Below are 13,531 nucleotides of genomic sequence, written 5' to 3'. Positions count from 1 at the left end.
TGTTGTAGCATAGTTACAGCAGCCTTACAGACAGCATCACTATGGAGAAAAACTTGCATTAGAATTTAACCAATGGGAAGAGCAACTGCTCTGGTCATTTGTGCCTTTGGTTTATAAGTGCTACAAAGAAACTCAACTCTGCTTAACATGGAACAGGCATAAAAGAAATGTCAAACTTAAAGTACCTAGTGATATGTGTTTATTTAAAAATAATAAACACTTTGATTGATGTGCTATTTAACGCAATATTCCTCTTCACTTTGGTTTCAAAAAGGTTAATAAAATTAGGGATTTATCCATAAGGAAGTTCTGGGCCAATACAAATATCTAATGTTCTCCCAAGTGAAGTGGCTGATTCCAAATGCAAATGGTGGTAAAACTGAAATGAAAGCAGCAACTCAGCCACTAACAGCAGGTGACGGAATACATGCAGGAAACATATTATGAAGTGTATAATCTGACTTAAATTAAAACAATTGACATGTACTTTCAGTTATTTCTAAACCAGTCCATTAAAGCCATCTGGCACAACATGCAAATCAATATTAAACGCATGGAAAATAATCCTAACCGAATATGATGCAAAACAGAGAGAGCCAAAATGAATAATTCTGACGAAATTAACTTGTACTCCAAAAATCCATTTCATATTTATTCATTTCTGTAAAAAAAAATTTAAAAAACAAACATTTAGCAATTTAATACTTAAAGGCGTTGTTCAATTTAATGATATAAAGCTTATGCTGGACACCAATTCCAACACTTGTGATTGTCTGTGCTCTAAAATACGTGAAATGTGCCTAAGATGAACCCACTGTATGTAGGCCACTGAACTTCTGGCCATGTACAGCCACTCCCTTCTGTGATTTGAAATCTGCATCAATCAACTGAGTGATTAAACACAACATGGATATGAGGCATGTCTGAGCACCAAATGCCTTTTCTAAAGCTCATCCCTGAAATGACATTTAGAAGCGAGTGGATGTGTGCAGATGTGGTGTAGGCAGCACTGTGATCTGAAACTGCTCTCTGTACAGTGTAGTCTGCTTTGCTGTCATCAACGGGATGATGGGAACTCAAACAATCAGATTGAAAATGGATGATTACAGTACAAAAATTCCACTGGTTTGCATTATGTCAAATTATTTCTTTAGCCCTTGTACTGTCGCAACGTGACTTCTAAGAACAACGGACTGATTGCTTCTGGCTATTCTGTGGCTGAACAGGTAATGGCTTTCTTCATTTTAACAAATGGAAGATACACAGTGGAGTGACGTGCCTTCAATTGGTTAATCAGATTTGTTGTATTAAATTTCCTTGAGCTCCTTCCTTGAGAGTTTAGCAGAGCATTACCTTGCTAGTACTAGTATCTAAATCTGGTATCTATAGATACAGTACATGTTGTACAGCTAAGTTTGCGTCACAGGTCACGTTCAGTGTTCAATGACTACGTTATATGGCAGCTACATTTCAGCTACGCTTTATACACCACAAAACCAAAAAAATGCCATAGACTGGTAGGCAGTAGCATATTTTAACCCATCATTAGGGGTACTGTTCCCTCACACAATGGTATACATCTATAAACATTAAAATGAGTAAAACCTTTAACTTCAATGTACAACACTTCTGCACAGTGCATTTTGAAACACACACAGATGGACCTGTGCCTTATACATGTAGAATAAAAACACCTGGCAACCCATCAATGAGTCAGTTTTGATCACCCATTCATAAATTTACAGCATAATTACATGTTGACAAAGTGGTGCCTATCTACCAACACTAATCCATTTAGTACTTTGATATGCTTGCCATTTTTTTTACTGTCCATCTTTCACCTTTATGACAATGATTAATTGTAATTGTAATTTCGTTGTCCTGAACTATAACAATAAAGCTCTCTCATAATGTCAAGTAAAATGTTATTTGACTGATTTAACTTATCCTTACCTCTCTATTCAAAAAGAAAAAAATACACCACCCAACACCCCACACTCTTATTTCCAAATATTCGGGCATCTCCCCATCTACCCTCAGAGCTTCAGGTGGCTAACGTGGAAAAGGTCCATTTTTTTTTTTTTTGAGTGCCATGCCACATTGCCCTTTCAGATTATAGTGCAGTAACACCTAAGGTGGCACTGCAGATTTCTCTGGGCTGGAATGCCAGGGGTGCTTTTCATGTTCCTAGCAGCCGTTGACACTGACATTTTGCTGGCCTGCACCTGAACTGATCTGCAGGATATATATGCTGGCACCAAACTGCGATCTGAGCGAGGACCTTCCACCACTCCAAACTGGTTCCTGTTGATCTCAGAAAGTAAATGTTTTCATAGAGCGGCCTGTCGCTGACACTCAACTGCTGACATCGTATGATGAAGCCTCCCTAAGCCGTATAACCAAGCAGTAAATGTCTGAGTCACTATTATATAATGCATATAAGCTTAGCAAATGCAGGTGGCTTGCTGCTTGCTAAGTGAACTCTGGCTTAGGGAGCTTTCATCTGTAACTTTTACTGCTCTGTCCAGCTGGGTGGAATAAGAGGCTTCCCGCCTAAGCTCTGCGGTAATCATACAGAAAGTCAGAACGTCCTTGTCTGGTGCACTTTAAAAACAGTTATCTGTGAAAGCTCACAATTAACAAATGGGAGGAATCAAATGAAGTAAAGTATAGCAACAGTCATATTAGATCATCTCTGATATGATGCCCGGCACAACAAAAACCCTGATGGGGAAGGCTATCAGTCCTGCCAAATGTTTCAGGTAGTCAGTGCCTTTAATTATGGCAAATCCAAACGTCGTTAAATCCTCTTTGAAAGGGGGGTTAATTCCATGATGCATGCTGACTCCTTCATCTAATTCTGGCTCAGGGGGCCTTTATGATTTGCATGGACCAGGAAAGGCAAGACTACTGAATGCGGACTTCTGTCCGGACGGCCTTTAAGTAGAGTAAACTCAAGTCTTGGGAAATGTGGATTTCTCAGTGACGTTTGAGAACTGACATCTATTGTGAGGCACACACCATATTTGTAAGTGTTGTCTGTTTTGGGTTTTCTGTCAGGGCCAGGGCAATAACCTTTAGCTAATGCAAAATTAAAGTTTGCTTAGTCATTTTCCCCCCAGGCCCTGCATGTATTTTCAAAATTCCAGGGGAAATCAACTATTGGTAGCTGAAGTGGGAGATGGCCAGACCTGTGCATCCACCGTACTACAGTAACAAAGCTTATTTGATCAGACAAAAAAATATACATCCAAAGAAGGATACATGGGGTCAAATGCAGCTTGCCAAAAATTGATGTATCAACCGTCTTAGCAATCAATGACCTCTATTGCTCCAATTCAAGTGGTATTTACACTGTACTTAATGGATTATTTTTCTTGTACTTAAGCGTGTACATAATACATTCTAACATTCTTACTGATGGAAGGGTTTTTTTTGGCACACAACAAATCTGCATTCAAATCTTGACTGCAGTCTGTGAAACTATTTAGGAACTCTTTTCAGATGAATCACTTGTATGCGTAATTTTTAATATTATGTATCACAACACATATCCTGGTATAAATGGCATGTGAATATTAACATTTTTACCTTTTCTCCAAATGGATTTAATTTTCGTTACATACACTTACAGGACATCCTAAAATGTCACAGCTGGATTTACTTTACACTGTCAGTAGTTTGAGGAATAAGATTATATGGAATGTCAATAATTCTTACGCCTGTTAGTTAGATACCCGCCTTGCACCAATATGCTTAGCCAGATACACAGGTCAAGAAGCAATGGAACCATCTTAATAAACCGTACCATTTATCTGTAAGGACCAGTCCTGTGATGCATTTTCAGCCTAAGGAACTTATTCAGGATGTGCCACCGAAATGTATAGCTATAGAATGAATAGAGTGTGCTACACAATAGTGACTGGCGAAGCTTCCGTACCTGTGAGACGTCAGTAAAAAGAGTAAAACTGAGACTTGATACTGCCTGACTCTCGTTCTTCCTTCATTTCTACTGACCTGCTGCAGAGCTGACACACACGTGCTTTCACTCGGCTTCCTGGTATATACACTCGGGCTGAAAAAGTCAGCCGTAGCAGTGAAACCGTTGGGGGCGGGGGATGGGGGGGGGGGGGGGGGTGCAGGAGGACGATGAAAGCAGGAGGTTGTGTGGCAAATTCCCATGAGATACAATCTAGTTTAATATACAAGGGATAGGACTGTGACCTAGTTTACGCGCATGCCGGCATCATCATTAGTGGCATGTACGTCTATTGGGCCATTTCCAAGGTGTCTAGCACAGACAAGAGGCTGCGTCTCACCCATTGAGGAAATTATAGCAGATAGCGGGAGGAGAGAAAAAACATGTACACAGATGGATTCGGAAAAGAAGGAGAGTGTCCTTTGGGTCAGGACAGACTGCCAGCAGGATCCTTTGCGTGGCTTAAGTCTGTTTTTCTATCCAATGATATGCGCGCGTCTCTGCATCAGGTTTACGAAGCCAGCTGTTCAGGAAGAGTACCCGGGATTCTGCACATTCTTCTACCAATCCATGTGCGGCAAACACCCAGCCACAGGGCTTGCTTTATAGGTAAAAACACATATGCAAACGCTCATATATAAGATTAGAGTTAAAACCACCACCATGCTCATTCAATCCACAGTACAGCACTTGTTTCTCACAGGGGTAAAGTAACTTTTTCCGACACCAAAAGTAATCATTCTTTGTTATGTATTGCTCAATCCACCTGTGTTCCATGTTGTAAATGTTTGTCCATAAAAGGCCTCAAATTTCCCCATAAGGGATGACAAAGTTGAACGTGATCTAAACAGCTGAACTGAAACAGAAACAAGTACACTCACAGCTGCGTAATCTTGATAATGTCATTCAGAAGCATCTAAACAGCACAGTTCCTTTGGTCCCATGGTCCCATGGTCCAGCATGGTCCCAAGCATAACAAATGAGACCTCAGAGGGATTTATATATATTATATTACTCTTACCTATTTAACTCATTCTATCTGTGATGTCCAATTATTTTGTACCTTACTGCATTGCTTGAATCGTGCAAGTTTTGGTTTTGTGTAACTTGTCTGTTAAATTGCTTTTTAATGCGGTCTCTGTCAGAAATCATATTTAATTGTCACAATCCTTTTGCGATCCTTTTCCTCATTCCCTGCTCTCTGTCATTCTCATTCGCACCCATCAACAGTAATATCTGTTAGCCTACTAAGATGACAATTTAGTGCAATTGTAAGTAGTATAATTATGTTCACTTCTCTGTGTTACTGTACTGGTGTTCAAGTTTGTGTAAGGTTCATGTAACCACGTACAACAAGTCTTGCTTGTAGTGTGATGGTGAATATGCTAATTTGATAAAAACCTCCTAAAAATGTAATGGTTTGAGGAATTCAACTTGCGGCATCAAGCAATCTATAGGTCTACATTTTTGTCTGTGAAAAAGAAACATCCACCCTAATTAGGGATTTGTCAATAGAATGGGACATTTAGAACAGTTAAGTGGCTAATTGTCACTACACCCTTAACGCCTCGGTTCCTTTTGCAACACTGACCTTTCGGTGGACATCCCCAGTGGATACTGGCCTTTTTTAAAAATGAATTGTGTTTCCTGATGTTACATTGAGGTGTAATTAGCTATGGTCAGACATTTGCTATCTTACATCTTTTCCACCCCAGCTGTTTCACCCTGGCAATGAATCAGCAACCAGCTCAACAGCTGGCTAGCTAGCTAGCTACACAAAACTCACCGGTTACTTACTAGCAGATAGCTAACCAGCTAGACGGAATAAAGGTCCAATTTAACAGATTTCGGTCTCCTCCTGCACTGCCTGGTCTGTAATTTAAGAAAATTGTTACTTCTCTTTCCCCGTGTTTTGTGATTTTTGAATCTCTTCTTGCAAGTAAGCAAGAATTAAAGAACGCAACACCCTGCTGTGAACAAACACTCAAGTTCCATTTGCAGGAGATGGCAGTATTTAGTTGCCATTGTGCCAGGCTACTTTCTCTGTTGTTGGCTCCCAAAACACACAGAATCCTCCTAAACTTAGTGTGTCCTGGCCACATGAAGTAGTAGGCAGCCCACTCTACCTGGAGGGACCACCTACTGACTATATCTCATCTGCATCGGGCTATAAATGAAAACAGCCTTTTCAATGTGCTTTTAAGTGCACCTGCACAGGAGTGGAAACTAGGAAAACCTGCACAGAGGAAAAGTACAGACAGTGCCCGTTTCGCAATGACCCAGTTTGCAATGATCCGCTTACGACAGTTATCATCAGTCCTCAACATTCATAAAAATGCCACTGTTGTTTTTAAATGCATTGTTACACCATGGAATTTAATTCAAACACGACACCGTGCCAGCACTGGGTGACAAAATGACAATACAAAACGAAAAAGCAAAGAGAAACAAAGAGAGAGTTTCAATCAATTTTAAAACTATACAGTTTTAAGAATAAAAAAAAAATTCTCTCTCAGCAGTTCTCTCTCACAAGTATCCTCTCACAGCTAGCGATTTTGGACATTTCCAAAATCAGTAATGGCTTTCACGATGCAAAACAGCTGCAGAGTACTTGTTCTAGCAGAAATTGCACAGAGCGGTACAGGATGCCTGTCCTACCTCTGTTGATGAATGAGAGTAGCTGCAGGGAGCTTTCTCTGAAAATATACTGTGCCATGCTCAGGGTAGAGTCCTTGAGTGCTGCATCAGTTGCCCTCCAGTGTCCGGTATTACAATAGCCTGTGAATAAAGTCTGCGTGCGGAGGCAGCTTTCCCCCCTAAAATAATTAGAGTGCTGAGGTCACAGGAAACAAAGACTGTCTCCCCTGCCATTCCACAAACCTAGCAGTGCCACCTGGAGACAGATTCAATCTAACTGCAATGCACCTTAATGTGCCCAATCTTGATTAAGAAATGTAAGCGGCTTTTATGATGCATGCACTAATTTTTTTTATTACTTATACCAACCACCAAACTCATGATGTCGTGTACCAAAAAAAAAAAAAAAATTCACTTGTGTAAATTCTTTACTCTGGGTCCTCCCACCTCACAGTAAAGCAATCAATGAATTTTTTGTGGTATTAATGTGAGAGGAAGTAGGATTGTGAAATAGTTTGCATTCTGTTAAAGGCTGACTCTGCTCATTATCTGTAATTTGAGCTTCACGCAATTCTGATTTATCAAATATATATTAAAAGATTAGCTTCCTCAATTTCATTATTTTTCTTACATACAACTGATTTAGATCATGGATTATGAATTATAAGAAAACAGAAATAGCAATACAGATTTAAATATAATGAGAATGTCATTCTGCAAACATATTTACTTCAAAGTAAATTTCAAAGTATGTAACCAGGGCTGCATGTCAATTAAAATTGATTATATACTCAAGTAAACTGATGTTTAAGGTTTATACATGACAAGGTTTTCTTCCTCTCAAAATTAGAATACCAGGCAGTAACACAACATTACATTGTCACCATTATAATCTATTTGCTAATATGCTGACATGTAGGTAAATGTTTAAATTACATATATAAAGTAAGTTTCCTGTTTGTCATACTTTGTCACACTAAAGCACTTTTAAAGGAAGTACCCGCGGTGAATCTAACATCTTGAAAAAAAATCACTTAACACACTTCAGCAAAGATTTTTAAGGTTCTGGTCCCTAATAAAGATGACAAAATTACTCCAAAAGAGTTGATGTGCAACATATTTGCCTTCACTCTTTTTTGACAAATAAGCCAGCATAGATTTTGGGAGAACTTCAACTGTTTAGAAATAGTTTGTTCAGTGTGCCATTTTCAGCCCACAATCCCAAATTAGCCTGAAAATGTCTCTCTTTCAAGTCACATTACACACAAGCCTGTGGTCTACAGGACACTGGCAAATACACCTCCAGCCCCACAGAAAACTCTGAGCAAAAGCTCTCTCACTCAGCAAAACTAATATCTGCCATGGAATAGCTATAAGCTGCACGCCACCACTCACATGTCAAACATCAAAACAAAGAACCAACCGTCTTAAACACAACAAGAGGGGAAAAAAAATCACTGCACCTGCAAGCTACCTCAAAGCATCAGGTAACATGCTAACGAAGAGGCCAAGCGTCTCGGTCTCTATGGCAATAAATGGCCGCGCACGCTATTTATAACCCATAAGCTCCCGCAGTTGCGGATCTGTAAGCTGCCTAGTGCACCTATGTTTGGCCGATTCTCACAGCGCTAGGGAGCTGTCACTCCAATCCCCTTATCTAACACTGCTCCCAGTCAGCCAGGGGACTGACCATGCGGTTGAACGCGTAATAAATGTAGCATCACCAGCGCCGGCGCCGAAACGCATCGGCAGAACCACAGGAGAGCCCGGGACGTCGCTCGCTGTCTGCGCCCCCGTGTCAACGCGGCCCAGCCGGGACGGAGCAGAAAAGTTTCCCGCGGGTTGTGTAGAAAGCGGCAGCCTGCTCACCCCGTCGCAAGCCTTGCCCTTGCTCCATAGTGCGGAGGGGGGCCCGGGTGTCCTGCGCTGCGGAGTCCGGGGGGGCCGGCCAGTGAGGGTGTCCCAGGTGCGGTGAGGGAGCGCTCTGCCTGCTCTGCGCTGTGCTCTGAGGATCAGCTGCTGTGACACTGAGCGAGACGCCAGCGCAGCATCAGCCCCTGAGCTCCTGATCCCTGATCAACGCAAACGCCGGCAGGAGGAGGAGGAGGAGGAGGAGGAGGGTCTACAGCACAGGCACAATCGCCGCAGCTCACCTTCAGCACACCCTGCTCCACTACACACAAACACACGTCCACACACACACACACAGACACGCTCTCACACACGTAAACTCACACAAATATGCATATACAGACTCTCACACACAATCTCACACACAATCTCTCGCACACACACTGACACACACACACCATGCTGCACTTGCTCCCGAAAAATACACCGCACCACCCTGATTCTGAGAACATTCAAAGTGCCCCCTCTCCCTTCCACTACCTCCTCCCTCTGCTCTCTTCTCAGGACAGCGTTAGCAAACGCTAACATGCCTCAGAACAAAACTGAAAGCCAAACTATGGAAAATACGGCATTGAAAAAAATTTGTTTCATAATTGCACTTCGTCCAGATGATGATGTGCAATTTTTGTTGCCACATTCTATAGATGGTCCAGGGCTGAACACAAAGGAATGACTTAAATTAATGATGCAAAATAGATGACAACAGCCTGAAAATAACAGTCTGAAAACCTTTGGAGAGAAACCAACAGTCCTCTTGATATCTGCAGTGAACTGCAATGATGTAGACTAGAGATGACTATTGCACAAACCTTACTGCACAAACTTTTCCACAAAGAGATGAACCCTAGAGGATATGGCAGTGGTGATTAGGAAGATAAAAAATAGCATTCAAGGTACAAGCATGATTTAAGTACAGGATAAAGTAACAGTACTTTACTATTTTTTTTCTTTTTTTATTAAAAACTCAGGGTTACAGCATAGGCTTTCTATGGCATCCATGTGACTTCTGAATCAAGTCTATCCCAGTGAGCCTAATGCGTCAAGCTGCAGTGATTTCTCTCCTAGTAAACACCAACTTGAATAAGGTTCAGCAGGATACAGGCTCAAATGGTGCCAATTGTTGACAAATTTCTGGTCTTGGGAATGGCCAAGTTTGTCCCACAAAGATTCAGGGAATGTGATAACACCTAAAACTTGAGTGGATACTCCCAGGGTGTGGAGGTACGCACTGCAACGAAAACTGTACCGCAAAAACTCATGCAAAAACAATGAGGGAAATCAGGAAACCAGACAAAACAGTGCGTAGACACCGCAGGACTACAATAGAGCATTCCAGAGAGAATCAAATCTCTCAGATCCAACACTGTGCCTCACACAAACCTCCCAGGACTTCCTACACACAATACACTACAGCACCAAGCTAGATAAGCTGAACACCATCATCATCACTCTTTCTCTCACTGTAGTATAATCACATATTTAGAATACAATTAGTCCCCTTTTTGGTGTGTGGCTCTGAATCCAAGGTGGTGTCGCCTGATGTTTGTAGAAAAAAAAAATGCGAGAGGCATTTTTTCCAGTCTCCATTTTTGTTGTCTTATACATTGCACATTACAGAATGCAGTTTTTAAATGCATACACCTGCACGGATGCACACACACACACACACACACACACACACACACACACACACACACACAGAGAGAGAACAGAACACGACCCATTAAGGTGTAGGACAGGGCTATTTGCATTCAAGGTGTCCCCGTCTCTTGTTCAAACAGGCACGCTGGTGTCCCCTGCTACCTGGGCCGGGACGGAAGCATCTGTCACAGGCCGGCGGCTGCTCTCCCCACAGCCAGAGCACCTTCAGGTGAAACCACTGCAGTGTTCAGAGCTGCAGGTTAAGCAGCTGCGCTTGTACAGCTTCGGGCACCAGACCTCTCTCTCGTTTCAGAACAATGAACAGGAGAGAATGTCGCCGCAGGTGTAAAGTCTGCCGTCAAGCGCCACCGTATGATACACGGCACGCAGTGGTACACGTAAGTATTACCCTTACAGGTTTAATAATAGGTTACTGAGTGGAATTCAGAGCACCAAGCGATACTAGCAAAAGGTCTGGTTTCAACACCATTTGAATCAATCCATACAAGTCATAATTACATTGCGTTATTTCGTCCAATTAGCCTTTGCTAGAGCAACGGGCAGTGTTTACTTTCCTTATCTTCAATACACTTGTACAGCAGTTGTTTTTTAATGGAGCCACAGGAGATAAAGGACCTCACAATACCGAGCACACAATGTAGAGAAACCTGAACAACTGAAAACCATACCACTAGGGACCCTTACCACAAAGGGACCTTTACCACAGAGCTGGAAACTAAGTAAGAGACTTTCATCACTGCCAAGCCAAATTTCACATTCACTGCTTAATTTATAATCACCAGACCAGTCACGCTGTGTGTACCAGTATCGAGCGGCTCAAGTTATTTTGAGTGAGGGCCTGCAGATTGTACCATGACTGCCAAACGGGGTACTTCAGCAGAAATCACCTAGTGACACAAAAGTAATGACACCTAGCTCAGCAGTTGCATAAAAGGGAGACAGGTGACAGCATGGGTAGTGTGGATGACACTACCGACTACAATGGAATTAGTTTGTTTTTTTAAGAAAAACAAAGGCTTGAGAGGGTCAAGTAACAGCAGGTATAAACCAGAGAAAACAGTCCATACACAGTCAAAATAACACCACAATTACTGGGAAGGAAAGTTGTCTGGACAGCTTTCATGAGAATGACTTCCCCTGAATCTCAGGAGAAATTCCATTGTAGAGATTTCCTCCCCCCGTCTGGTGCATTTTACCACAATCAGGGCTGTACAGAAGCCAAGATACACAGCAGAGAGGGCCAAACAGAATGGCTAGCATAGCTAAAGCTCTGTTCACCAATCACCACTATCGCACCATGTGAACAGGGCTGTAATCACATAACCAGATTAGTCAAATCCTGTCCTTTTTATAAAGCACACAGAAAGTGGAGATATCAGGTGGGGACGGCAGAGGGCTTTCACTGCTAAACCCAACCTGGGTATGGAAGCACGAGGCTTTCGGTTCAGATCCAGGCAAATCACACCCTCACTCCATTCTAACCCATGAAAACCTGCTCAGAGCTGTCTTACTGAATAATCACAGGCGAGGTACCTGACAAACCTGTGCTGTAATAAAAACAATACCATCCAGCTCGAAACCATTCTAAATGCTACCAGGAGGCATTAAAGGCTTACAGGAGAGGATTCACAGAGACAGATACACTCAGAGAATGAAAAGTGATCCAAATGCCAAATGCAAGTAACTCAGCGGGCCCAAATCCTCCCAAACTGACCACACACCTTACTTACGCATGCACTACATTACCCCCCTGAGGCAAGTCCCAGCGCTTCCATTGTTGGGTGTGTGTGTGTGTAATCTATTTGCTCACAAATCTTGAAGCTACTGATCCTCTGCCTCTTTTCCCCTGCGCAATCATTAAGGCTCAGATGAGACTTAGCTTATTTGAGGGTCCCGCTCATTTGAATGGATAAAAGGATAATATGTATAAATGCCCTGAGGGAATCTGATGAGTGACTAAATAGTAATAATAAATACTTATAGTATTGATAATAGTTTTGATATTTATTGATAATTACTGATATACACTATATGGACAAAAGTATTTGGCCACACCTGTTAATTATTGAATTCAGGTGTTTCAATCAGACCCATTGCCACAGGTGTATAAAATCAAGCACCTAGCCATGCGGTCTCCATTTGCAAACATTTGTGAGTCAAAATGGGTCGTTCTGAAGAGCTCAGTGACTTCAAGCGTGGTACTGTGATAGGATGCCACCACTGCAATAAGACGGTTCGTGAAATTTCATCCCTACTGGATATTCCACCGTCCCAACTGTAAGTGATATTATTAGAAAGTGGAAGCATTTAGGAACAACAGCAACTCAGCCACAAAGCGGAAGACCACGTAAAATCACAGAGCAGGGTCAACGACTGCTAAGGCGCATGGTGTGTAAAAGTCGCCAACGCTCTGATTCCACAGCTGAAGAGTTCCGAACTTCCACTGGCATTAATGTAAGCACAAAAACTGTGCAGCGGGAGCTTCATGGAATGGGTTTCCATGGCCAAGCAGCTGCATGCAAGCCTCACATCACCAAGTCCAACGCCAAGCCTCAGATGGACTGGTGTAAAGCACACCGACACTGAACTGTGGAGCAGTGGAAATATGTTCTGTGGAGTGACAAATCATGCTTTTCTGTTTGGCAGTCAGATGGGCGAGTCTGGGTTTGGTGGATGCCGGGAGAACGTTACCTGCCTGACTGCATTGTGCCAACTGTGAAGTTTGTTGGAGGAGGGATAATGGTATGGGGCTGTTTTTCAGGGTTTGGGCTAGGCCCCTTATCTCCAGTGAAGGGCAATCTTAATGCTTCAGCATACCAAGACATTTTGGACAATGCTATACTTCCAACTTTGTGGCAACAGTTTGGGGAAGGCCCTTTTCTATTCCAACATGACTGTGCCCCAGTGCACAAAGCAAGGACTATAAAGACATGGTTTGATGAGTTTGGTGTGGAAGAACCTGACTGGCCCGCACAGAGCCCTGACCTCAACCCCATCGAGCACCTTTGGGATGAACTGGAACGGAGATTGCGAGCCAGGCCTTTTCGTCCAACATCAGTGCCTGACCTCATAAACGCTCTACAGAATGAATGGACACAAATTCCCACAGAAACACTCCAAAATCGTGTGGAAAGCCTTCCAAGAAGAGTGGAAGCTGTTATAGCTGCAAAAGGGGGACCAACTCCATATTAAAGTATATGCAGGCAGGCAGACAGACACACAAAAAAATACAAGCACACAAAGACAGAAAAAGTGATGAAAAAAAATGTGCTTTTCACTTATTTAAAACTGGCTTTTGATAGGGACACAGACACTGGGCAGGTTCAGCACCTTTGCAAATAT

General features: G+C 42.4%; 1 protein-coding gene across 4 annotated transcripts in view; it reads right to left on the bottom strand.

Moving 5' to 3' along the window:
• slc12a7b (solute carrier family 12 member 7b) overlaps positions 1-13,531 on the bottom strand; it is a 66,221-nt gene that overhangs the window by 27,058 nt on the left and 25,632 nt on the right. The gene's annotated exons all lie outside the window — the stretch shown is intronic.

This window comes from Megalops cyprinoides, chromosome 2, assembly GCF_013368585.1.
Source record: "Megalops cyprinoides isolate fMegCyp1 chromosome 2, fMegCyp1.pri, whole genome shotgun sequence".
Classification (NCBI taxonomy): domain Eukaryota; kingdom Metazoa; phylum Chordata; class Actinopteri; order Elopiformes; family Megalopidae; genus Megalops; species Megalops cyprinoides.
The sequence above is the reverse complement of the archived record's forward strand: the minus strand, read 5'-3'. Positions and strand labels throughout refer to the sequence as shown.